The sequence below is a fragment of the Hypanus sabinus genome, unplaced genomic scaffold (genome assembly GCF_030144855.1).
Source record: "Hypanus sabinus isolate sHypSab1 unplaced genomic scaffold, sHypSab1.hap1 scaffold_367, whole genome shotgun sequence".
Taxonomy (NCBI): Eukaryota; Metazoa; Chordata; class Chondrichthyes; order Myliobatiformes; family Dasyatidae; genus Hypanus; species Hypanus sabinus.
Window position 1 is genome coordinate 89,478 of NW_026781263.1, and position 27,173 is coordinate 116,650.

Sequence of the window (27,173 nt, forward strand, 5' to 3'; positions counted from 1 at the left end):
GATCAGCAGTAAAACGAGGGATTTCCTGCGGCTCTCCATCTCCGGGTCCCTGCCACCCTGTCCCTTGTCAGCACACCGGAGTCTCCTCCGCCCTCTGCTGGTGACTAAAACATGCCGGGCGGTTAATGTGTTTGTCAGGAGAACCAGCAGGAATGGGATTACAGGGGTGAGGAGGTAATTAAATAAATCCATTGGCATTGAGACAGATAAAGACAAATAATGCACAGTATTGATACAAATAAATGGAGCAATTATCGCTTCATAATGCCCGGCGAGCCGAAAATACCAGTAAGTGTTTCTTAAACAGCTGATCACAGTCACCGTCCCCAGAATCAGAGCCGCAGTTTTCCCGGTACAATATTTTATTTTCAGCTTCTGGCAACAAATGGCCACAAACCGGTCAAAGCTGAACGTGACCGTGAACCAGACTGAACAATCGGTGACTGTGTAAAGCAGGAAGGCGTGGATTTTACACACTGGTGTATCCGCAGCCCAGAGGAAAAGTTCCATTGGCACGTAGGTATAAGGAATCTTGCTCAATATCAGATCCAGGACAATGACCATAAGATCTGCCGCTGCCATGGCAACCAGGTAGCGAGTGACAACTCTGGAGAGACCGCACTTTCCTCTGGACAGGATTAAAATTGTCACCAGGTTCACTGCGAAAAGGATAAAGAAAAATACTAAGTGGGCACATATCCGGAAGCGTTCTCTGTAACATGAACACACAATTCATCCGATTTGTTCCGTTTCTTGTCATGTTAGAAAATCAGTATTCCTGGAAGTCTATCGAAAAAATCAATTATTAGAATCAATTCGTAAGTGAAGCCAGTGAGGGATCCAACAGAATAGTTGCGGATGGATATAACTGAAAACAGCAGCGAATAACTCTGTTAACGACCACAGATAATTGGTAACTTCGTACATGTTTAGGGAGAAGAAGTAAATGGGACATCAAATATGAACTCTACAGAAACTTGTTTAATTAAGTAACTTTTCCCAAAACAATGACTGTTTAGAACAAGGGTAGGCCCCCTCTCCTGATCATTGTACACTACCGTGCAAAAGTCTGAGGCACATGTAAGGATGTTGGGAATTATTGACAATTACAGAATCTATCCCTGGTGCTGCCCGCTCCCTTCACTCTCTCCCCCAATTTTCCCTCTCCCCGACTCCATCCCACTCTCAGTCTACAGCAGAGACCCATATCAGAATCAGGTTTATCAGCACCAACTTATGTCCAGAAATCAGTTCTTTTTTTTTGCACCAACAGTATAGTGTAATAGACATAATTACTACGTTACTATGGAACGGTCTTGGGCATCCTCGCTATATATAAAATGCTGTCACCGATCATCCTTTCAGCAGTGGCTCCGTTCAGTCTGCACAATGTGCGAGTGATTCCGAACAGTGGAATCTGTCCAAGTTTCACACGAGCCATTAATTGATTCGAAACTGCTGACCTGAAGCTCGAAGAAACTGGTCGACTCTCGGGGACATGTTGACCGGGAGATCTGACTTTGCTGCAGCGGATGTTAGTTCACAGGCCGAGATTTAATTGTGCAAATCATATTCCTTTGATATTGTCTATTTATTAGTTTATAAATTATTTTTTTTAAACTTTAGAAATTGTAGAGAAAATAGATTTCCAAAAATGTTTCAATGCAGAACACGACCAAAACATATGTATCAATGTGGCTGTCTCGGTTTTACATCTGATACACTGACTATCAACATTAGGAAATATTTTAGACAGTCCCTCCTTTGTCAAATAGGACAATTTTCCTAATAATGAGGTTAAGTGAAGCTGTTTCACAGCATTCAATTCGAAATCAGCCCAAAGGGGTCGTTTATTTTTATCCGCCCAATATAACTAAAAACACATATAAGTTATATTAACAACCCAATAATACATTCTTAAATTACTCAGAGCAAGACAACCATTTTTTAAAAAAAATGTAAATGATTTTTACCAGTTCTTTGTATTTTATTATTCCAAACAAAAGATGAAATAATAGAGTCAATCTGATTTTAAAAAAAAACTTAGTTAAAAAAGGATATATTGAAATACATATAAAAATTTTGGTAAAATCATTTTAATTGCACGAATTCGGACGGCTAACGAAAGTGTAAGTGGATTCCATCTGCAAAATAATTGCTTCATAAAATCCACTAAAGAAACCAAATTAGTTTTATAAAGGTCTTTATGATTTTAGTAATAATAATATCTACATATTTAAATGAGTCCGTAACTCTAAAAGGAATATCATCATATATATATAAGCAGAATCATTTACGGGGAATGATTCACTTTTATGAAGGTTCAGTTTATATCCAGAAAACTTTCCAAATTCGTTTAATAGTTTCAATAAACTAGGAATGGTTTCTTCACTATTCGCTATATAAACTAAGAGATCGTCAGCATAAAGGGAGATCTTATAAATAGTCCCATTTTTGAAAATTCAAGAATATCTTTAGCTTCACGTAGTGCAATAGCCAAGGGTTCCAGGACCAAATTAAATAACAACGGACTTAAAAGACATCCTTGTCTCTTACCCCGCGAAAGCCGAATAAAAGATCCGCAAACAATTTCAAAACATCTCTCGTATTATTAAAAAAATAAAATAATCTTTTTTATCTGAGTCTCAATAAATTTGACAAAGTCCGAACTTCGTAATAACATTTCTGGAAACGCCAAGGTAATATTGCAATAACGACATCTTTCAATTTAAAAGCTAAGCTTAAAGGCGCATGATCTGAGAGAACGATAGCATCGTTTTCACATTTCTGGACTTTGGACAAAAATCGGGAATCAGCTATATAATATCGATTCTCGAATATTTTTTGTGATCACGTGAAAAAGAAAATAATCTCTGTCATTAGGATGTAAATGTCTCCAAATTTCAACCAGGCCAAAATCAATTAAAATAGAGTTATTAAGTGATGCAGAACAACTCGGAAGCCGCTGATTGGTTGAACTCTTGTCAATCAAAGGGTTTAAGCAACATTTGAAATCAGCACCCCTTAACAACACATATTCATTTAAATCCGGGAATAAAGCAAATACATTTTTTAAAAAGAAGGATAATCTACATTAGGTCCATATAGATCAAACATAACAATTATTCTATTACAAATTGTTCCTTTAGCAATTAAAAAATTACCATTAATGTCAAGCACAATGACTTCTTGGATGATTAAAATATTAGATTTAATAAAAATAGATACTCCCTTTGTTTTATTTTGACAGGTAGCATGAAATTGATAGCCCTTCCTCATTTAAAGCAACTCTATTTTGATCGCCCGTTCTGATATGCGTTTCTTGAGCAAAAATTATATCAGATTGGAATTGATTCATGATTTTAAATGTCTTATTTCGCATAATAGGATGATTCCTACCACGTAGGTTTCAAATTATAACGTTGAACTGTATAGTTACCATTAAAAATATTTTATTTAACTCAGAAATACACGCATACCAGCGCGGACTAGTCAAAACTGGCGGTGGTAATTATAACCATGTCCAAAACATGCATGGTCCGGAACTCCGTAATGGGAAAAATAGAAAAAAATAAAACTAAAATTAATCCTACAGTTAATCCTATAACTCAAAACGAACCCCAATCCTCCCACCACCCCTGGAAGCCCGAAATTCAGACAAAAAGACGAAATGCGTCCCCACAGAGTAAAAAAAAAGAGAGAGACTCCACCAGCTGCCCATTTTATAACAGTGATTTTAAAAGTTTTCCTTAATTCCTCCCTCCAGCTACAAAACACACACACACACACACACACACACACACACACACACACACACACACACACACACACACACTCACACACACACACACGCACGCACGCACACACACACACACACACAAATACACACACACACACACACGCACACACACACACATACACACACACACGCACACACATACACACACACACATACACACACGCACACACACAAACATACACACACACACACGCACACATGCACACACACGCGCACACACACACACGTACACACACACACGTACACACATACACACACACGCACACGCACACGCGCACACACACACGCGCGCACACACACAAATACACACACATACACACACGCACACACACAAACATACACACACACACACGCACACATGCACACACACGCGCACACACACACACACACGTACACACACACACACGTACACACATACACACACACACGCACACACACACACGCACACACACACATACACACACACGCACACGCGCACGCACACACACGCACACATACACACACCTAAAATAAGAATGTGGAAAAGCGGGAAAAAACATCGATGATAAACATGAAAAGCTGAACACTAGAGAACAACACATCACCATATTAGGTCGTGTTGTCTGGATCTTCTGCCCACTTACAGGTCTTGGTTCTAGCTTATATACACACACACAATTTAAATATCAATTTACATTGATGTCTTCCTTTGTTTTACAGAGTATTATTGTTCTGGAGCAATGGTCACTGGTGAGACTGAGTAATCATTAAAACATGGAACGGATTCCTGGCAGTGATGGCTAATACAAGAGGGTACAATTTTAAGGTGATTAGAGGGAAAGTATAAGGAGCTCAGAGATGCCTTTTTATTTCAGTCATAAACCAGTGGGTGTGTGGAAAGATCTGCAAAAGCTGCAACGTGACAGTTGAAAAGCGAACAGAGTATTTTTATTTTATATCACGTGAATTAACTCAAAAAAGGGAAGTGGGCGGTTACGAATGAGGAGCAACTCTGATGGGCAGAAGGGTACAGAATCGCCAATGCCCGTCACCCCCCACTTTTTTGAGGATCGCAAACACGCTATTATTTCGGGTCTGATACCCAGAAAATGAGAGAGAGACACAGCATGTCAGTAATGAGAGAGAGACAACGCTGGATACACAAAGGTGGAATGTCTCCTATTGACAAAGATAGAGATTACTGCTACTGTCTCTTGAAGAAGGAATTGTGTATTGAGTACTGTATTATTCATTGAAACCCCTCAGGGGGCAGCCAGAATGGTCTGGTTGAGGGATTGCATCATCCCAACCTGATTGACATCTAAGACCCCGTGAGTGGTGATAAAAGTAGCGGTCTGGGGAACACCCCTCAGACGCACCAGCAGAGACGCTACGAGACCGGTGGGGGCTTGTGTGTGTCCACCCTTGCCTGGGTGACGAGTCCTCCACGGAACGGTCTAGCTAGAGGAAGGATACGGATCAAGATCGTAAAAGGAAAGTCGGCAAGTTTCTCTCTCTCTCTCTCTCTCTCTCTCTTGCAACACAGTGATCAACAAGTACTTCAGCCTGTATGAACTGAACTAAACTTTATATTTCCATCGGACAATTCATTATCCCCTAGACAACGATAGAGGTTTGATTTTAATTATACCCGCACTTTTAAGTTCAGAATTGATTACGTATATTAGCTGTATATTTGCACTGATATTATTTTTGTGTATTTTTACTAATAAATACTGTTAAAAATAATATCAGCAGACTTCAAAGGCTACTCCTATCTTTGCTGGTAAGACACCCAGTTACGGGGTTCGTAACAGGGCCATTTCAAAACGGTTGACTGCGAGATTAAAGTGTATTTGGAAGTCAGATTAAACTGCGTTGAAAACACAAGGAGAAGAAGCAACTTGATTCAAAAACCTATAATTGCGAGTGGACGATGGAGCAACGGAAAAGAAACATCTCCTTCAGAGGCAAACTATCAAAGCCTCGGTCATGAAATGATGTGAGCAACGATTGAACGGAGTTACCGATTGGATCATTGGCCATCACACCCGCACAATTACAAGAGCGACAGTGAACAGCGTCGTTGCAGAATTTCAAGCTTTGGAGATTTCTTAGCTGGAGAGAGCAACAGTAGCAATAATTTCAAATGGGTGATAAAAATCAGAAAGCAGATACACATTGTTGCATAGTTGAGCTTTGGAGGGAGACTCACCGGGAAGAGCAATGATAGCGAGGACCGGGTAGTAAACCATTTGAATTACTATTAACGCATACGCAATTCGAAGATCTAAGGTCATCCATTCATAATTCGCAAAGAGAAATTCAGCAGCCCAGAAGACATTCTTCCGAGGTTCTGTCACATTCCACGCTGCTGTTCCCAGACTCTGATCCATCACGGAAAGAGCAAACTTCCCTTCTGCAAAGTGTGTTCTGTCTGTCCCGCTGTGTGGATCGGCGCATCGCTGTGCGTGCTGGAGCGGTTGTTGAGAGAGAGCTCAGTGATTCAGATTAATAGGAGAGGGAAACTCCCTTGTGACGCTAAAACCCTCCGTGGATATGACGATATTGGCATTTAATGAAATGACACATACATGCATTTAATTATTTCTGCACAATGCCTGAGTAGCAGGTGTGGAGAGGTGCTGTCAAATAATACACAGCATTTCAGATTTATATGTTCATCATTTGTGCCGAAACAATTCAATAGATTTAGCGAAAAATGAAACGGAGATAACGATAAAATAAAATAAAATGTGCAGATTCTCTTTTAAAGGAAAATGAAATTTGTTTCAAAAGCTTACATTTGAATATTGTGAATATAAAGAAGAGTTGCATGGGTCAGTTCCACTGTCTTGACCTCAGGGGTCCGTGTCCAATGGTTCAATCAACCGTCACAAACTGACCTCTTTCTTGATTCCAGTGAAGAAACATGAATTTATCTGTGCCTTGACATGTCCTTCGCTCTCTCCGGATCGTTGCAGTACCGAATGCAAACAGACACTCAGAATCAGAATGAAATTTATTATCACTGGCTTGTGTTGTAAAATTTGATAACTTTGTCGCAGCAACTCAATGCATATGCAATATAGAACAAAAGAAAAAAGTAAGTCGATTAGTGTACATGCATATTGAATAGATTTAAAATCGTGCAAAAGTAAAATAATATACGTTAAAAAATTGAAGTAGTGTTCACGGGTTTAATGTCCATTTAGAAATCGGATGGTAGAGGGAAGAAGCTTTACTTGAATCGCTGAGTGTCTGGCTTCAGGCTTCTATACCTCCTAACTGATGTTAACAGTAAGAAAAGGGCATGCTCTGGATGCTGGGGGTCGCAATAATGGATGCTGCCTTTCTGAGACACCACTCGTTAAAGATGTCCTGGATACTTTGTAGGCTAATATCTAAGATGGAGCTGGCTAGATTTTCAACCTTCTGCAGCTTCTTACGGTCCTGTGCAGCAGTCCCTCCATACCAGACAGTGATGCAGCCTGTCAGAATGCTCCCCACGGTACAACTATAGAAATTTTTGAGTGCTTTTGTTGACATATCAAATCTCTTCAAACTCCTAATAAAGTATAGACGCTGTCTTGCTTTTTTTATAGCTGCACCGATATATTGGGACAGGTTAGGTTCTCAGAGGTCTTAACATCCTGGAGCTTGAAGCTGCTCACTCTCTCCACTTCGGATCCCTCTATGAGGATTGGTCCGTGTTCCTTCGTCTTACCCTTCCACAATCAGCTCTTTCCTCTTACTGATGTTGAGTGCCAGGTTTTTGCTGCGGCATCACTCCACTAGTTTACATATTTCGCTGCAGTACGCCTTCCCGTTTCTGTCTGAGATTCTACCAACAATGGTTGTATCATCAGCAAATTTATAGTTGATATTTGAGCTATGCCCAGCCTCACAGTCCTAAGTATATAGAGAGAAGAGCAGTGGGCAAAGCGCACACCCTGAGGTGCGCCAGTGTTATTCGTCAGCGAGGAGGAGATGTAATCACCAATCCGCACAGATCTTCCGGTTAGGAGGTCGAGGACCCAATTGCTGAGAGAAGTACAGAGGCCCATGTTCTGTAAGTTATCAAACAGCATTGTGGGAATGATGGCGTTAAATGCTGAGCCGTAGACGATGAATACAATCCCGGCATAGGGTTTGTGTTCTCCAAGTCGTCTAAGGCTGTCTGAGGAGACATTGAAATTGCATTGACCTATTGCGGCGATAGGCAAACGGTAGTGAGTCCAGGTCCATGCTGAGGCAGGAGTTCAGTCCAGTCATGACGAACCTCTCAAAGCATTTCGTTACTGTTGATGTGAGTACTATTGGGCGACAGTCATTAAGGCAGCTCACATTTTTCTTCGTAGGCACTGGTATAGCTGATGACTTTTTGAAGTAAGTAGGAACATCCGGCCGTGCCAGTGAGAAACGCCCGATATATGGTTGGTACAGGTTTTCAGAGCTTTACCACGTATTCTGTCGGGGCCATGGGCCTTGCGAATGTTCATCACCTTTAAAAAGAGCCTAACGTCGGCGGTCGAGACAGCAAACACAGGGTCACAGGGTTCAACAGGCATCTTCCCAGCTGCAGTTATGAGCTTTTGAGACAGACTCACTGGGAAGAGAGATGACAGCGAGGACGGGGAAGTAAATCACTTGAATTACTTTTATTGAAGATCTAAGGTCATCCTCTCATACTTCACAAAGATAAATTGGGCAGCCCGGAAGATATTCTTACGAGTTTCTGTTACATACCACAACGCTGTTCCCAGATTCTGATAATTTCCGGAGCCAGGAAAATCCTTTTTTTTCCGCAAAGTGTGCTCTCCCTGTGGATCGGCGTATCGCTGTCAATGGATGCTCACACTAACATTGGGATAACTCAGTGAGACGGGTGTGTGACCGCAGACGAGCGTGGATGTTTGTCCTTCTTGGGGACCACACCCGGACGGCTAATGGTGATGGCTGACTCACGGCATCTGATGCCCCCCACCACGCAGTCCACGTATAAACCTTTCCCTTCACACAAACGGCCCACCCGGGGAGGCGACAACGGAGTGATTCTGTTGATGGTATCGAGCGGCACCTTCCTCACGGCTCGGCCCGCTCGGCTTCCCGATGGCTGCGGCGGGCTGTGGTGGTCCCCGTTGTGGGCTGTTCTGGGCCAACTCGTTCTGTAGCAGGCCTTGTGGCTTGCCAGGCTCTGGTCGTACGAGTCACACAGGCTTTTTCTTCAGTTTCCTCTTCGGCCTCGGTGATACGAGTTCAGGTTGGCAGCGAGCGGGGCGACGCTGGAACGCCGTTCGGGGTTGGGGAGCTAAATTGCCCTGCCATCTCCGTCTCAGACATCGATAATGGTGACGTCGTGCGCAGATGCTGCTGATGGCAATCCGTCGTCAGGGCCTTTACAAAGGTAGGGCGGGCCATCTCTTCCTGGGCCTCGGGAATGAACTGCGGGTAGCCATGCTGAGCACAGTGGCGGAGATCTTCTGCGAAAGTCCCCAGACTTCTTCCCAGACGACGCCATCTACTGCCCAGGTCTGCTCTCATTTCTTCCTCAAATAGCCTCAGCTCAAAACGCCGCTCCAGCCGGCGTTATGTCAAGCAGAGGTCCCAAGCCGTCCCTCTCCAGGACGGTGCACCGCACTCTCGGTAAAGCAAATCATTAAATAAAACTGTGAAAATGCTCTCATTAAGTTCGTGTAAAGGAGAAAATATTATTCAGTTTCAAAAGTTAACTTTGACTCCAGAACAGTAGGTGCATATGTGGGTAACGCAACGGAACAGAGAGACAGAGAGAGAGAGAGAGCAGCGCAAAGAAAGAGAGAGAGATTTTGTCCATCATGTCAGGAAAACTATGGGAGAGAGTTTTTAAATTGGTAAAACCGTTGCACTGCGACAGTTCTATCTGGGACCACGTCAGAAGTCCGTGTCCAGTGGTATGAACAAGCGTAAGAAACTGGATGCCCATGAGGCTGAATCATTCAGGGAATCAATCAGGCAGCATCTCTGTCAAATAGAAAACAGTCAACGTTTACGCCGAGACCTTTCATGAGGTCCAGAAATGAAAGACTAGAAAAGAGAGAGATCGGCGTAAAAAGGTGGGGGAGGAGAGAACGAAGTACTGGATAATAGTTTAGAGGTGTAATCGGGAGGGCGGCTGGTGAAGAAAATAACTGGGATGTCGATAAGTGAAAGAGGTAAAAGAATGGAGAAGGGGGAATAAGTCAGTAGATGACAGATGGTCAGGAAACGAAGGGAAAGAGGAGGAACACAGCGGCAGCTGATCGGCAGGTAAGTAGATGAGGCGTGAGGAAGTAATTGGAGTGGGGAATGCTGAGGGAGAGGGGGCGGGGCAGTTACCGGAAGTTCAACAAATCGATGTTCATGCTATCAGTTTGGAAACTACCCAAACTAATCACAAGGCGTTGTGTATCCAACTTCAGTGTAGACTCATCGCGGCAGTAGAGAATGCGATAGACAGACATCTGTGATTGTGAATGGGAAATTGAATTGAAACGGATGCCACCGGAAGATTCCACTTTTTCTAGTGGATGGAGCGTGCGCGCTCGGCGATGCGGTCTTTCAAACTACGTAGGGTCTCACCTATATACAGGACACCACACCAGAACCAAAGAATACAGTATATGTCCTCTACTCACAGGTGAAGTGTCACCTCACCGAGAAGGTCTGTTTGGGGCCCTGAATGCTTGTGGGACAGGTGGGTGCAGGGGCAGGTTTGGCACTTGTGAAGCTCGCAGAGAAAACCTCAAGGAGGGCGATCAGTGTGGAGGGAAGAATGGACAAGGGAGTCGCGTAGGGAGCGGAAGTGTCGGGGTGGGGAAAGATATGTTTGGTACTAGTATCCGGTTTGAGATGGCGAAAGATACGGAGATTTGTGTGCTGGACGCAGGAGCTGTCGGTGTAGGAGATGAGGACCAGAGGAAACCTCTCCCTTTTGGGGCCGCGGGTGGATGGGCTGAGGGCAGACGGAAGATGGACGGAATAAATGTGGATTAGGGCAGCATTGCTGGGGAAGAAAGGAAGAAGGAGGGCAGCTCATTAGTTCTGGAATGAAAAGCCTCATCTTGAGAGCAGAAACGTCTGAGACGGAGGAACCTAGAGAAGGAATGGAGTAGGTATGGTCCAGGTAGATGTGAGAATCAGTGGGTTTATAAAAGCTGTCAGTGGATATACGGCCTCCTGAGATGAAGAAAGAAAGATCCAGAAAGGGGTTCGACGAGTCAGTAAATGGACTAAGTAAATTTGACAGCAGTTGCAGGAAGCAGCACCAATGCATTCGTCAGTATAGTGTCAGAAGAGATGGGAAGCGATACCGGTGCAGGCTTGGAACATGGACTGTTCCACATTCCCGGCAGTGGGTAGGGGATAGGTCCATTGTACATTTTGCTTATTGCAAATGTTATTCTGTAAAGGAGTGACAAAACTTCAACAATTATTTTGGCTTTGTTGAAGTTGTACCTCAAATATGGTGTAAAATCCGGCTCCCCATACTAACACGGGTTATACAGACCAAAGAACAAACTGCCGGAGGAACTCAGTGTCTGTGGAGGGAAATGGACCGTCAACATTTCGGGCCGAGACCCTCCCTCTGGACTGAAAGTGGACGTGAAATTGTCAAAGAAAAGAGGTGAGGGGTGGGTATAGGGTCGTACTGGAGAGGGAGAGTTTGATCAGGATGAGTGGGAGGCCGTGGGGTAGAAGTGTTGACAGGGGTTGGGAGCTGAGTGTTGGGGGCAGCACGGAGCTGCAAATGATGGTGCCAAGAGGAGGCAGCCCACCGACTCCACGGTGACAGGTTTCAACAGATTTAAAAATAAACATTTTCAAAATGATTTACAAATTGATCACGTCAGCCAAGTGCGATCACGGGTTGCAACACCTTGATTTACTGAGTGAATTTATTGTGAAAACAATGGAAATTGTGATGTGACTAAGGGTTGTCAATTACGAATTGCATTCCTGCAGCAAAGGGGATATTGTTTCAAACTCCATCAGACCCAACTCTCCACCTCACCTTGTGTCAGTGCGACTCTTGTCCATCGGCTGAGCAGACAGACTGAGAGTAAAGCGGTCTCTCCACTCTGATTCTCCACCAATTGTAATCACAGGTCATCCCTCTGTAACCTTATCTCTCACTCCCGATACGAGAAACCATCCTCAGCTTGTTCGAGTAAAGTGTACCAGACTTCGTCCTGGGTCGTTAACATGTTTACGTTCATCACCACTGTGACAAATGTTTATTCTGATAAAATAAACTTCTGCCATCTGTTTGTCCTACATAGAACAGAGAAAGGTAAAGAACAGGAACAGACCCTTCGGCCCACATTGACTGTGCTCACCATGACGTCATATTAAACGGAACCCACCTACCAACACTTGGTCAGTCCCCCTACATTCCCTGACTGTCCGTGTGTCAACCCTCACAACAGTAATCTGGGGCTTCTGAGATCTCAGTTCTCAGAAACGTTTTGACCATCTGTGTGGATTTGTTGGAACCGACAAAAGCGACTGAACCTTCAAAGTTGTTCTCATCAATTGCAACGTGCTTCCACTGTAAATCTGTTCCTTCAGAGGAACCGTTTGACAGACACAACAAATTGAATTGTGACAGTGTAGCTTGTGGTATTGTATTGAATCGCCGATTGGTAACATTGTCACCAGGATTATAAACTCTTGACGAAATTTAAGTGGGAGGGTCTCTGCCGAGAGTGTATCTATTTGTGCTGATAAATAAACACTTCCATATCCACAAACCTCACCAGTATCTTAAGTGACTTATTCACAGTTAAAAATCTTGGGTAGTCTTTCAGTATCAACCTGTAATGTCCATCAAGCTCAGAAATGTAAGGGGGTGTCAAAAAGCAAGAATGTGTTGGGGAGACAGATATGAAATTTTATTTATCTATGTATGATTTCCACCGCTCTGTATCACACTGCATTGGCCCTTAAATTCGTAACACTGACCTCTCTTTCACCAAAGCACTATATCAACTCCTAATCTAATCCGACAGTCCCCTCTTTCTGCACAGTGCTGCATCAGTCCTGAAACCGATCCCACTGCCTCTGTCTGTCTCCACAGTACTGTATCAGACGGTCAACTAATCGCTGTTTGCCACAGCACAAATACCACTCCCCCATTTCTCTGCAAATCACTGTATCACCCCATAACGTAATCCCACTGCCCCATTTCTCTTCTCATTACTGTATCTGCCCCTGTTTCTCTCCCTAAACTGTTCCAATTGCCAGCTCTTTCTCCACAGCACTATGTCGACCCCGAAATTAATCCCATGGCTCCCTTTTTCTCCAGTAATGCATCGGCCTTTAAACTGTTCTCAGTAACACCGCGTTCTTCACAACACTGTAACAGAGAGTGAGGGAGGGAGTGCTATAGAGAGAGAGAAAGTGGAGGGACGGGGAGAGAGACAGAGAGAGACGGAAGGAGGGAGGGAGTGAAAGGGGAGAGGGAGAGAAGGAGAGAGGAAAGGAGACACACAGGGAGAGACAGAGGCGCAAGGAGTGCAGAAAGACACAAATTATATGATTATTTGATGGGGACTCTCGCTTTGTTCCAGTGGAATGATTTGCCTCGCGTTGTCGCTCAGTGATGACTCCGATGCTCTCTCAGTATTTCCACGTCCAGCCACTTGTTTCCGTCTCTACAGGAACTTTGCCGTTCCCTCACTCCTGCGTTGAGCCGTTGCCTCCGTTCACCATGACCGAGTCTGCCGTTCCTGCGCACATGTCTCTCGTCCTGCCAGTGACCACAGTGACACGACCTGCCTTTTGCCCATCACCCAGAAATCTACCTCTCTCTAAAATACACACAACCGCTGCCTGTACACCGGTTCGTTAATGCAAATATCGAATCAGCCAATCACGTAGCACTACCTCAATGCATAAAAGTGTGGAAACAAGATAAAGACGTTCAGATCTTGTTGAGCCCAAACTTCAGAAAAGGGAAGACAGAAACTCAAACTGACAAATGTTTGACAGAATTGCGCAGAGGAGATTTTCTGAATGGGCAAAAGGTATGCACTTTCAATATCTGTGATTAATTTCGGAGAAATGTATACAATACACATCCTGAAATTCTTTCTTCACAAACATCCACGAAAACAGAGGAGAGGCCCAAACAATGATGATAGTTAAAACGTCGGAGCCCTCAAAGCCCCCACCCCAGCACCCCCTCCCACACACACAAGCAACAGCAAAGCAAAGAACCCCCATACCCCAACAGCAAGGGATACCATCAGCCCCCACCCCCACAGAACACTCTGGCGCGCAGCAAAGCATCAATAAAAACACAGACTTGCACTGACCCAAGGACTACCCGTTCACCCGGTATTCGACATACCACAGGCTCTCTCTCACTAATAATGGAAAAAGAGGTGTATCCGTTTCACAGCGACATGTGAGAGTGAAAAAAGTCTCACTGAGGTTATAAGTCCGTTGACTCGATTCTTCTCGAGATCTGCGCCCAGAGTGTCGGCACCAAAAACCCGCAGCTCTTCGTCACAACACCCGGCAACCAACCCGATACTCACGATGCTCCGGGGCAAGGTCACGTCCCCAGAGTGTCGGCACCAAAAACCCGCAGCTCTTCGTCACAACACCCGGCAGCCAACCCGATACTCACGATGCTCCGGGGCAAGGTCACGTCCCCAGAGTGTAGGCACCAAAAACCCGCAGCTCTTCGTCACAACACCCGGCAGCCAACCCGATACTCACGATGCTCCGGGGCAAGGTCACGTCCCCAGAGTGTAGGCACCAAAAACCCGCAGCTCTTCGTCACAACACCCGGCAGCCAACCCGATACTCACGATGCTCCGGGGCAAGGTCACGTCCCCAGAGCCGGGAAATCCCGAATCCCTGAAGGCGTGCTCGCCTTCCAGGGATATCAAAATGCGGCCGGTGGTGACCCCCTGACAGTGGCTCCCATTCCCGCATATAACCAAAGTGAGCGTGTAACTCCAGGTCAGGGTCTTGAAAGGAACCCCCAAACCCTGAAACGTTACAGGAAGGGATATCAAAGATAGAAGTAAAGTTGTCTCATGCGTCATCTGTTGTCGGCCCCCTACCAACACATACTGCACTCTCCCCTACAACTCCTCACAGCCCCCCACTTCGCTCTCGTGACTACACCCCTCCCACGCCTGAAACCACCACGGTGGGCTTCAAAGCTGAACAGGTCAGAAGACAGCTGAGACGTCTCCACCCAAGCAAGGCTGCAGGCCCGGATGGTGTCAGCCCCCAGGGCGCTCAACACCTGTGCCCCCCCCAGCTATGTGGAGTACTTCACCATGTCTTCAACCTGAGCCTGAGTCTCCAGAGGGTTCCTGTGCTGTGGAAGACGTCCTGCCTTGTTCCTGTACCGAAGCTCCAGTGGCTTCAATGACTACAGACCGGTGGCATTGACCTCCCACATCATGAAGACCCTGGACAGACTTGTTCCAGAGCAGCTCCGTCTTATGGTTAGGCCACACTTAGACGCCCTCCACTTTGCCTATCAGCCCCGACTAGGAGTTGAGGATGCCATCGTCTACCTGCTGAACCGTGTCTACACCCACCTGGACAAGCCGGAGAGCACTGTGAGGGTCATGTTTTTTTACTTCTCCTGTGCGTTCAACACCGTCCGCCCTGCTCTGCTGGGTGAGAAGCTGACAGTGATGCAGGTGGATGCTTCCCTGGTGTCATTGATTATTGATTACCTGACTGGCAGACCACAGTACGTGGGCTTGCAACACAGTGTGTCAGACAGAGTGGTCAGCAGCACTGGGGCTCCACAGGGGACTGTCCTGTCTCCCTTTCTCTTCACCATCCACACCTCGGACTTCAACTACTGCACAGAGTCTTGCCATCTTCAGAAGTTTTCTGATGACTCTGCCATAGTGTGATGCATCAGCAAGGGAGATGAGGCTGAGTACAGGGCTACAGTGGGAAAATTTGTTACATGGTGTGAGCAGAATAATGTGCAGCTTAATGTGAAAAAAAAACTAAGGAGCTGGTGGTGGACCTGAGAAGGGCTAAGAAAGCTAACGATTACCCCTGTTTCCATCCAAGGGGTCAGTGTGGACATATATAACCATATAACAATCACAGCACGGAAACAGGCCATCTCGGCCCTCGTAGTCCGTGCCGAATGACATGGTGGAGGACGGAGGATTACAAATACCTGGGCATACGATTTGACAATAAACTGGACTGGTCAATGAACAATAAGGCTGTCTACAAGAAGAGTCAGAGCCGTCTCTGTTTTCTTAGGATACTGCAGTCCTTTAACATCTGCGGGACGATGCTGAGGATGTTCTATGAGTCTGTGGTGGCCAGTGCTATCATGTTTGCTGTTGGGTGCTGGGGCAGCAGGCTGAGGGTAGCAGACACCAACAGAATCAACAAACTCATTCGTAAGGCCAGTGAAGTTGTGGTGGTGGAACTGGACTCTTTAACGGTGGTGTCTGAAAAGAGGATGCTGTCCAACTTGCACGTCATCTTGGAAAATGACTCCCATCCGCTCAATAATGTACTGGTTCGGGACAGGAGTACATTCAGCCAGAGACTCATTCCACCGAGATGTAACACTGAGCGTCACAGGAAGTCATTCCTGCCTGCGGTCATCAAACTCCTCTCTTGGACACTCTGAGCCAAAGGGCTGGTCCTGGACTAATTTCCACTTGACATAATTTACTATTATGGCTTAATTATTAATGGTTTTATATTGCTATATTTCTACACTGTTCTTGGTTGTAGCGACAGTAACGAAACTCAATTTCCCTCGGGATCAATACACTATGTCTGTTTGTCGGATTAAATTACAGCAGGCAATATCTTAATATTCCCTGACCGGGAATCGAACCCGGGCCGCGGCGGTGAAAGCGCCGAATCCTAACCACTAGACCACCAGGGAAACTGATGATGCGTTGCATCACTGCAATAGATACTAACAGATCAGAAAAAATACGAAACAAAACCGATCGATCAATAATAATCATCATCATGAATAAATGTGATAAATATGGTCATGTAACTACTGCTCAGCACTTTGCATATCTTTTGTTCACCCAGTGCTTCTGGTTAAGGGACACTCAGTACTCTGAATGAATCAGTCAGAAACACTCGCTCTGCGGTGTCTTGATAAAGATGGTGACATTTAGATTCTCTTATGAGCCCTGGGTCATTTTTGTTTCTGCCTGTCGCCTCGAAACAATTCAGTAGTCGGCCCTCCGATTCCTGGGACATTGTTGCCGATACATCTGATGTCATGTTCCTCACCCTCCGCCTGGATGGATGTAGGAGAAATAAAATCAGACGTTCAGAATGCCTGAAATATGGTCTGGGGGTGGAATGGTAGGCTTTCCTGATCGTGCCCTAACTGTGGTCGAGTGTGCAGGAGGCCCTTGTACAGAGAGTGGCGTGCTGATGACAAATGAGCTTAGATTTCATTAAACAAGCCTGATAGAAACCCCCGGAATTATTGGAAAGTCCTCAGGGTAGGCAGTTCCTTGTTTGCCGATCGCGGTATTCAGTACATGGTTTGCTTGATTAACAACTGATCTGGCGGGATGTGAAGTGCCGTCCGGATCAATGAGGAGAACCTCTCGGTGAGCAGCACCGACAGAACTCAATCATTGGGTGTTGTGATTGGGGCAACAAGGGTGCGGCAAGACCGCTATGTACGGGGAGCATGAAGAGTTTATCATGAAACAACACTGCTGTTCCACACCCCTTCACCTCCCACCCCCAGCACCATAATACCTTCTTATCTTCTCCGAACGGTGGATCGTGAAGTCTTCCGGCTGTTCCACCGAACTGAGCCATGACTCCATGAAACAGAGAGGACACCAGCCCCTCATTTCCCCCCGAAACTGCAATGTTGCGCTTACGTAATGCATCTTGTTTTCAATTAATTGGCCTTTGGCTAAGAAGATGCAGGTAGGAGATGCTTCATCGCCCGTCGATTTAGTCTGGCTTGAAGTCATCCGAACCGACCTCTTTTCCGGCAATGGTAATGGCTGACCTTCGCTGATCGCTGAAAGGTGCCGCACCTGCATTCCCGAGAGTCAGTTCCATCTGGTCCTTCAGCAGCTCGTTAAACTGCCGATTAATTTAGACAGATCAACAGTACGTTTCTTAAAGGGAAATTAAGGGCTTCACAGAGCAGCTACAGTGGGTCAGCAGAAATACATCCAGACATTTTGCGAGCTGTCGGCAATACGTCGCGTGTATCGCCAGTGTCATCGTGGATCTTTGGATTTATAAACAAATCTCAACTTTCCTAAAGCCTTGTCAGTTTTCCGTGTGGGAGGATGCTCGGGAAGGATCAGTCGCTTGGCTTTCACAATGAGGAAGTAAATTGGATTGGACTTTGGGTAGGTTGGGGAAGTTAGAGTGTGGTAATGGATGGTTGTCTCTCTGACTGGGGACCTGTGATGAGTGGAGTGTCCCAGGGATCGTTGTTGCGTCCGTTGTTGTTTGTCATCTTTATCAATGATCTGGATAATAATGTCGTTAACTGGATCAGCAAATTTGCCGATGACAACAACATTACGGGTGTAGTTGACTATTAGGAAGAGTACCGGAGCATGAAACGGGATCTGGACCAGCTGGAAAAAATGGGTTGAAAAATGTCAGATCGGAATTAACGCAGACACGTGTTAGATGTTGCATTTGGAAGGGCCAGCCAGGGTTGGTCTGACCCAACGAGCAATAAGACACTGAGGGGTACGGTAGAATAAACGAATCTGGGAATGCAGATCCATAATTCAGTGAAAGTTGCGGCACAGTTAGATAGGGTCATAAAAACAGCTTTTCGCACATTGGCCTTCATAGACCAAAGTACGGAGTACAGGAGTTGGGATGATACGTTGCTGTGGTTTATGGATTTATTGGGGCCCAATTTAAAACATTGTGTGCGGTTGTGCTCAGCTATCTGCAGGAAAGATGCAAATAAGACTGAAAGAATGCAGAAAAAGAATTACACAGGTATTGCCGGTACTGAATGTTTTTAATTAAAAGGAAAGTTTAAATATATCAGCACTTTATTTCCGAGCGGGTAGGAGACAGAGGGGAGATTTGATAGTGGTATACAACATTATGAGGCGTACAGAGAGTGTAAATGCAAGCGGGCTTTCTCCACTGATGTTGGGCGAGAATACAACTGGAGATCATGGGTGAAGGGTGAAATGTGGAGTGTTTAAGGGAAACATGAGGGGAAACGTCTTCACCCAGAGGGTGGTCAGAGTGTAGACAGTGCTGCCAACACGTGGTAATTGAGATTCCGATTTTAACGTTTAAGAGCTGATTGGGGAAGTACACGGATGAGAGTGATATGGATGGCCACAGTCCGGGTGAGGACGATGGGAGTAGGCAGTTTAAATATTTCCACACTGACTAGACGGGCTGAAAACCCTGCTTCTGTGCAGTGGTTCCCTATGGATGTCTGACTGTATGTCTGGGTTAGAGCTTTAGTGACCCACAGCACCGACCAATCTAGAAAGTCGTTGATATTGCTTTATCCCTCTGTCCTTGCACACACTGAAGCATGGAGACTGAGTTAATGGATGGTTACAGCAAAAGAAGATGGAAGCTTTTGAAATTGTTTATTCTGTATTCTCCTATTGCCTGCGATGCTTTTGAAGGAAGACAAATGTGAGCCCGGATATGTGCTCCGCTCTTGCTGCGTTTTCAGTTTGTGTAGTTTTGTCTGTTGCATTTATTACTGATTTCAGAGGGAGACACGGATTCCACACCGGCCATGTGGATTCAGGATTAAAATGATTGAACTATGAGCGTATCTACACCCGATACGATAAAACCACGATTCAGAGGTAAATTAGCTTTAGGATAAATGGGTGTGTACTTGAATTGGGAATTTAGAATTGGTGTTTTGGAAGGCTGGTTCTTTTAATAAGCGCCAGAAGCTGCTGCTGGGCACTTTGAAATGCTGGTTTTAAGTTGTAGGGCTCCACTGGAAAAGATGTTTTGCAGACATTGTAGCATTTGCCCTGTAATATGTAAATGACCCGTCAGTTCAGAAAACGCGCTGGTGCAGTCAGTAGCTCGGCCATTTGCTTACGTCTTCAGCCCGAATTCCATTAATTATCCGGGTGCCGCTGTGTGGTCAGATTAAAAAGATTAATTACTCAGCCCTATTTCTCGGAGCACTGTAACTGCAGACTCGCAATAGAGTTGTAAAGTGTACCGAAGTTTCGACTCTCTATGCACAACACGGCTGCCATTTGTCTTCCGGCCAGAATTTATTCTGTCAACTACATCATCTGCCTTCTGTTAGGAAGCCAATACTGAATCAACGCAGCCAGGTTTCCCTCGATCCCATGCCTCCTGACTTTCTGAATGAGTCTACTATGGGGAACTGATCAAACGCCTGACCATAATTAATGCACCCACATCGACTGTCCTGGTTCATCCGTTAGTTTTATTTTCACTTTTTCAATTAAATCAATCTGGCTCATTAATGACAACATACCATGCTTTCTCTCCGTAGCCAGACTACGTTTCTCCAAATACTCATTAATACCCTCTTTAGTAATCGTCTCCAGTTGTTTACCCACTACTGATGTAAGAGACCATGGTCTATAATTCCAAGAAGTATCCCTGCTATTTTTCGTCAACAAATGAATAACATTTTCTACGCTCCAATCTTCTAGTTCTACTTCCGTGGCCAGCGAAAACACAAATATCCTGTCCAAAAGCTCAGCAATATCTGAGTTTGGCTTCCAAAATTGGCAGGACTGTAACTTTTCCGGCAACGAGGAATCATCTTCAATAATGTTTTCCCAAGTTTCCAGCGCATCCTCTTTCTCAGCGTCGTCACGTTCGAGCCTATCTGCATTATTACGTTGTGGGCACATTGATCAATACATTCAGTAAGGATCTTCACTGTTTCCTTTGTCTCCAGACACAAGTTTTCCTCTTTTACCTCTGATTTGCCCACGCTCTTCCCAGTCTCCTCCTGTTCTTCACAGTGCAACTCGTCAAGGATTTCTCAAATCCCCCATCACTCTTTTAAGTCCACTGTTATATTCCCTCCTGTCTACATTGTGACTCGCTGTAGCCTTACCTGATCGTTTCTTCCTGTTCTGTAAGTATCGTTCTTTCTTCCTCTTGACGTGTTGTCCAAATTCCTTGTCTCCCGGGGTTACTTTACACTGTTATCCTTTCCCTGCGTCACTGTGACAAGTCTATACTGAACCCCGTGTCAGTGCTCCCTAAACAATCCTCACATATGTGTTGCGTAATACCCCGAATGCATCATTTCACAATGTACCTTCCTAAAATCCTGCCAGGCAGCACCATAATTCGCAGACCGCCAATTAAACACACTCCATACTCTCTGGTCCTATCCCTGGGCAAAGTAAATGGAGGGGAGTTCTGTCCTATCTTTCTGAAATGAGATCCGCGGACAGATCTGTCACCTGACCAGTTTACTTTACTAATATTAGATCCGGTACGTACTGTTCACTAGTGCGCCTGTCTTCTTGTAGTGACATGAATCCTCCCTGGACACTAACAAGAAATTATGCCATAATTAAATATTTACCCTGGGGAGATGCCAAAGAACATTATGGATGTTTCAGTTACTCATGTAAATAACCTAGAAAATGTCCAAGCCCCGCTTCACGATCGGTTCCTCACTGTTCCAGTTGCTATTTTTTTTGTTAGAGGGCGGCTGTACAGAATACTCCAAATGTTTCTGAGTTCGTCTCACATTTTATTAAAAAACGAACGCTCCACATTGTCCTCCCTTTCTGCGGTTGCGATACTGTCCCTGGTTTCCCGTCGAACACCCTTTACATTATGTTACACGACCCTGTCCATTTTGAAACATCTAAAACGCGGAAAGCCCTGAAGCCACCCCTGCCCTTGTGACAGTCGAGTGTCTGTGATAGTTTGGAACATACTTCAACCAATGAAACAATCACGCCAGCTGCAATGAGCGCTTGTATTGCCACCGACCTGAACTTATGAAGTCGGCAACCTTCCGCCAATTCTGCAATTTCCGGGCGACCAGGCACATGATTGTTTGAGTTTATGACATATTTGCCGAACCTGTTCATTGCAAAACTGCTTTATTTGAAAATTTCTCCGAATTGCCTTAAGACACGGGCATTATCTACACAGATGGCCATTTAAAGTAAACACATACTTCATTCCATTCCTCAGCTCTTCTCTGAATTTCCTCTGTGTCAGTGTATAGATACAAGTATTGGTGCACATGCTGAGTGTTTGCAACATGAACCTAAATTGTTGTAGGATGTATACCGGGGAACTCAAATATCTGTCCTCGTAAAAATAGTTTTGCACTTGCCATTTCAGAGTATGGGTGACAGAGGGTATCCACAATAATATGAAATTAGCTGATATAGAAAACAGCAAAATCATCGATTTTCTGCGTTTTTCCACCTCGGCATCTTTCTGATTGTCGCCGCTGTTCCGAAGCTTTCTGCGGACTCTATTTGCCACAACGATATACCTTACGGTTAACCCGTTAAACAGCAGGATTAAACCGATTGGTAGCAATGGTGTTGAAATACTGAGTAGTAATTGGTATCCTCTCCACACGGGTGAAGTAGCGTATTCATGTGTGAGGGCGCACCGCCACGGCATGTTGTCAATGATGACGTAAGGTTCAACGGCAAAGTAAACCGGGGCACATCTCCCGCAGCTCACTATAACCACGGTCACCATAACCACCCTTGCTGTTCTCTCGGTGCAGTATCGCTCCCGCAGCTTTCGGCAACATATTGCGATGAAGCGATCAAAGGTAAAACTGACCGTGAACCAAACAGAACAGTCCGTAGTTACGACCCGAAATACAAGTGTCAGAGCGCATACAGGAGTGATGAGCAGGGATCTGGAATAAATGTAGATATTGTTGGTCTGATCCACTAAAGCAACAACGATAACCACCATCAGATCCGCTGTTGCCATTCCAACCAGGTAACGGGTGATGCATTTGGAGAGTCCGCATTTTCCCCGAGATAGGATCACAATCGCCGTTAAATTAACTACAAGGTAATTGGAAACAAAATAGAAATACGGTCAGCTCCCTGAATGCCCCCATTCTACCGATGCTGTGCAGTGTATGGTCTGTGGAAGTGGAAAGCGGGAATCCAGTGTGTGCGGTCTCGGTCGCTGCACTCCGGCTGGAGAACAATGACGGATGTGAGTGTCAGTGGATTGGCGACCTTCCCAGAGTTTCGAGCGAGGCATCCGAGTTCCACGACACACGGACCGGTGAGCAGTCGACCGCTCCTCTAAACAACACCATTTCCTTTAATAGAGGTGAAATAGCTGACGGGATTATTTGTAGCGGTGACAAAGTGCCATTAAGGAGATATAAAGCACGACTTCTCATTTACTGACTTACAGAAGAACAGACCTACGCGTCGAAAGTAGACGGTACCGTCATTTAAATAAGCTGCCACGGTGTTATAAGGATGAAATGTCTGCACTGACAGAAACTCGGGTCTGGAAAAGCAGAGACCAACATCAGTTCAGAAAGTCTAGCGAGGTGAAATTGTGATAAAAGAAAAAATTACTTCGATCAAATTATGAAACAACGACAATATCGACACCGGCTTAATTGAGAAAAGAAGAAAACACTGTGATCGAAATATGAAAACTGAAAATAAAACCATTAGATGCCTGAATACTCCATGTTTCAGCCGACGGTAGATTCGGTGCTCAGTAACAGTGCGGATACCGCAGCAGAGTAACGACGGCACCATACATAAAGTAACTAGATCTGGCATCTTACCGGGGACACCAACCGCTACAAGTGTGGGATAGAAAATGGCCGCGATGTAGTAAATTGCCGCATATGCCATATTCCGCCAGAAGCAGCGTTCAGTTGTACAGAACGTTTCAGCTGCTCAGATGGACTGGGGATCGGTTTAGCAGACTTTTATTGAGGTGAGAGCAATTCCACTGAGGCAATTAGCGTGCCTGTCACGTCAGGGACATTACTGACAACCAACTGCACAAATACCTTGCGTTAAACTATTTATCCACGTGTCATGAATTTGACTCCTCAAGGGATTTTGCAATGTAATGACTTTAAAACAAAATTTGATGTCCTGTTTTTCCATGTCATTTTCCATTACACCTGGCTTCAGCTATTTGACTGAAGATATATTTTGTCATTGTTGCTTTTAAGTCAGGCATTCGGCTTGAAGTCGATTTAATTTGTAACATTTGATGGAGCACATTTGCTTCTGAAGTTAAGGGAAGGAGTTTGTTCTGGCGGGTGAAACGGAGAACACTTCTTTATTAAAGGAGAACATTTATCATCTTTTCTTTCGTTCGTTGCAGTCATTCCGGGCGGTTTGAGTGATGGAATAAACAATGACAGCTGATATGTGTTGCAATTAAATACACTGCACATATTCCTCCAAACACTTTAAAAGATCCACAGCGATATTCCAGAGACCTGTGATCAAAAAGGAAGAGTGTCTTCGGGAGATTAGCGAGGGCTGTGGACAGTTTGAAGAACAATGTTTTCCAGCGCACACATGGGCCGTTTGGCAGGAACTTGACCTCTGTCAGTGACGAGAGATGCAGTCGGTTTAACTTTAAAGATATTCTCAGACCTGCTACAATTCTACCGCTATTTCTCCATCTATTCTCTGTTTGAACAAATATAGTAAGCAAAATCTATGATCAATCAGCAGGTTCTCAGGCTGTTGTATCATTTTCCACGAAGTTGTATTTTTTCCTCTTGATTTACTGTCACGTATATTGTCTTTCGTGCGCCACTATGAGTACGTACAGAACAGCAGATGTGGTCAAGCTCACCTGTCAATCACACTTCCTTCTGTTCCTGCAGTGCACCGCTCCGTGCCGATTGTGGTTCTCGTAGCGATGAGTGGCCCTCGGCTTATTGGAGAAAGTCTCACCACTCTGTTTCCATTGTGGAACTCATACTAATGTGCGGCCCTCGATTGACTCGAGAAAGTATCACCTCAGCCATCAAATTCATTCTTCCAAAGTGAATCACTCCGTAACACTCCGGGTTGAGCACCATCTGCAACTTCTCAGCGCCTTCCACTTATTTATTCACATCATTTTAATGCACAAATATCCTGGGGTCTCAGAACAGATCTCTGCAGGACACCACTGGCACCAGCGTCCAGGGAGAAAACGCTCCATCCACTACTATCCTCTGCCTTCTGGGGCTTCAGTCCTGAATCCACGAGCCAACTTTTCCAGGGTACCAAGCCTTCTGAAAGGTCCTGCCATGGTTAACCGTACGTATAACCGTCACATCCTCACAGAATTGAACTAGGGTCGTGAGACATGATCTGCCCCTCACAAAGCCATACTGACTCTCCCAAATTAGGTAATGTTTCTCCAAACTCTCGTAAATCCTGTTTCTAAGAAGGTTCTCTGATAATTTGTCCATCATTGAAGTAGGACTCACCGCTTCACGCAGTCACTCAGGCTTTCTCGCGACCACACATGAAGACGTATTTAACCTACTGTACTTTTTTCTAGAAGTTCCAGTACAGCCTCTCTCTTAACCTCGGTATGTTGTCGCAACTCCGCCTGATTAATGCTCTCCTCACAAATGTCCGTCTGACTGGTGAATAGTGAACAAAAGTTTTCATTCCGGACCTGCCCATCTTCATCCGTCCTCAGGAGCTTGTTTCATATTCGACCGGTCCTACATTCATTCCAGTCATCCTTTTCTTCACATATATCTAGAATGGTTTGGGATTATCCTTAACGCCACTGCAGATCTTCTGTCGACGTTTCTAGTTATCATAATTCCATTCTCCAGTTTGCCCCCGGCTACTTTATAAAAATACAGTAATGTCATATCCTTGCTTTCTAATCCCGAGGTCAGCTTCCTGAAGCTTCTTTCTTCCTGTTGACCAGCTGTATCACATCTCTTGTCAACCATGATTCCTTCACCCTGCCGTCCTTCCTCTGTCTTAATGGGGCAAATATGTCCAGAACCCTATATAAGTGCAGCATAAAATACCTTCACATTTCTGTTGTGCATTTTCCAAGACAGGACATGTCTGTTCCTGATTTATGCTTTGATGTTTCAGCATAATATCATCAGAATTCCACTTGCACAGTTAATTACATTGGGAACTGACACAGGGCTGTGGGACGGGAGGGGTTAGGGTGATTAAGTTGGCTCCTGACACGAGGAAGTGTGCTGAAAATGGGGCAATGGGATGGGTATGTGGAATGACACGAGGTTGTGGGGACACAGCGGGGCATTGAGATTACTTGGTGACTGAGACTGGCCTGTGTGTTTAGTGTATGTAATCCTTTTTCGAAAGGAGGGTGCTGGACCCCTTATGATTTGCCTACCTACATAGCGGATCGACAGACGGCGCAATAGCCACTGCTCTACACACTGTCCTTACACATCTGGAGAAGAAGGATGCTTATGTGAGAATGCTATTCTTGGACTACAGTTCAGTATTCAACAGCATCATTCCCCCAGTCTCGACAGGATGCTCAGAGATCTTGTCCTTGACCTTGCCTTTAAGATCGCTAGCAGATAGAAAGGGTGGGCTTCATCACTTCCACCCCTCTCATTTTCAACACAGGAGACCCTCAGCGCCATGTACTGAGGCCCCTCCGCAAAACCATTCTAACTCCACATCACACCTCTTTTCTGTAAACCCCTTCGACCCCTACTCGGCATCTCTGCAAGACCTGCATCATTCACCCTGGTGCATTCAGACGACAGCAGACCCGAGAAAGATACTGTCGTGTCAGATTGAATGGCTCATAAAACACTGTTGGCAAGAAGAAACTACAGTCTGATCAAGGACAGTGGAAGCAGACAAACCAGTTCTCTCTGTTTCCCCCCATTTTGTGGACTATGAACTGATTCTTGCACTGGAATAATTTAATCAGAGGAACTGAATGTGGACACAGGGAGCTTCAGGTAATGATCTGCTAAACCTGAGACCATTCTCAAAAAAGTCGCCATTTGTTATGTGAAGGGCGTGGACTCTGAACTCATTCTTGACTCTGGGACAGTCTAATCAGAGCAATAAACCTGAGACCATGCCCAGAGGAGCAGCTACTTGTTGTGTAAAATGCCAGAGACATCAAAGAAGCAATCTGTAGTCTCGTTAGACTCTGTCTGGGTTGCCTCATTTAACTGGTTCGTACCAGTCAGGGTGTAAAGATACGAATACACAAGGCTGGGGTGGGCAGTGCCACGTAAAATATGTTGGTTGTAGCTCTGTGCAATGATCAGTAACCAGGTGATCCAGGTAGGTCAGGTGACGTTGAGCCAATGGTTTGGGGATCCAATGGTTCAATTGACGAGGAACAATATGAGATGCCGGAGCCTCAAATATGCAGGGGTGATAACTCTCCAGCGGCC

At 45.1% G+C, this 27,173-nt stretch overlaps 1 protein-coding gene and 1 non-coding gene across 2 annotated transcripts in view; both read right to left on the reverse strand.

Moving 5' to 3' along the window:
- LOC132388617 (oocyte zinc finger protein XlCOF6-like) overlaps positions 1–27,173 on the reverse strand; it is a 288,409-nt gene that overhangs the window by 72,990 nt on the left and 188,246 nt on the right. The window lies entirely within an intron of this gene.
- trnae-uuc (transfer RNA glutamic acid (anticodon UUC)) lies at positions 16,629–16,700 on the reverse strand. The gene has a single exon. It is a non-coding gene; the product is annotated as a tRNA-Glu (tRNA).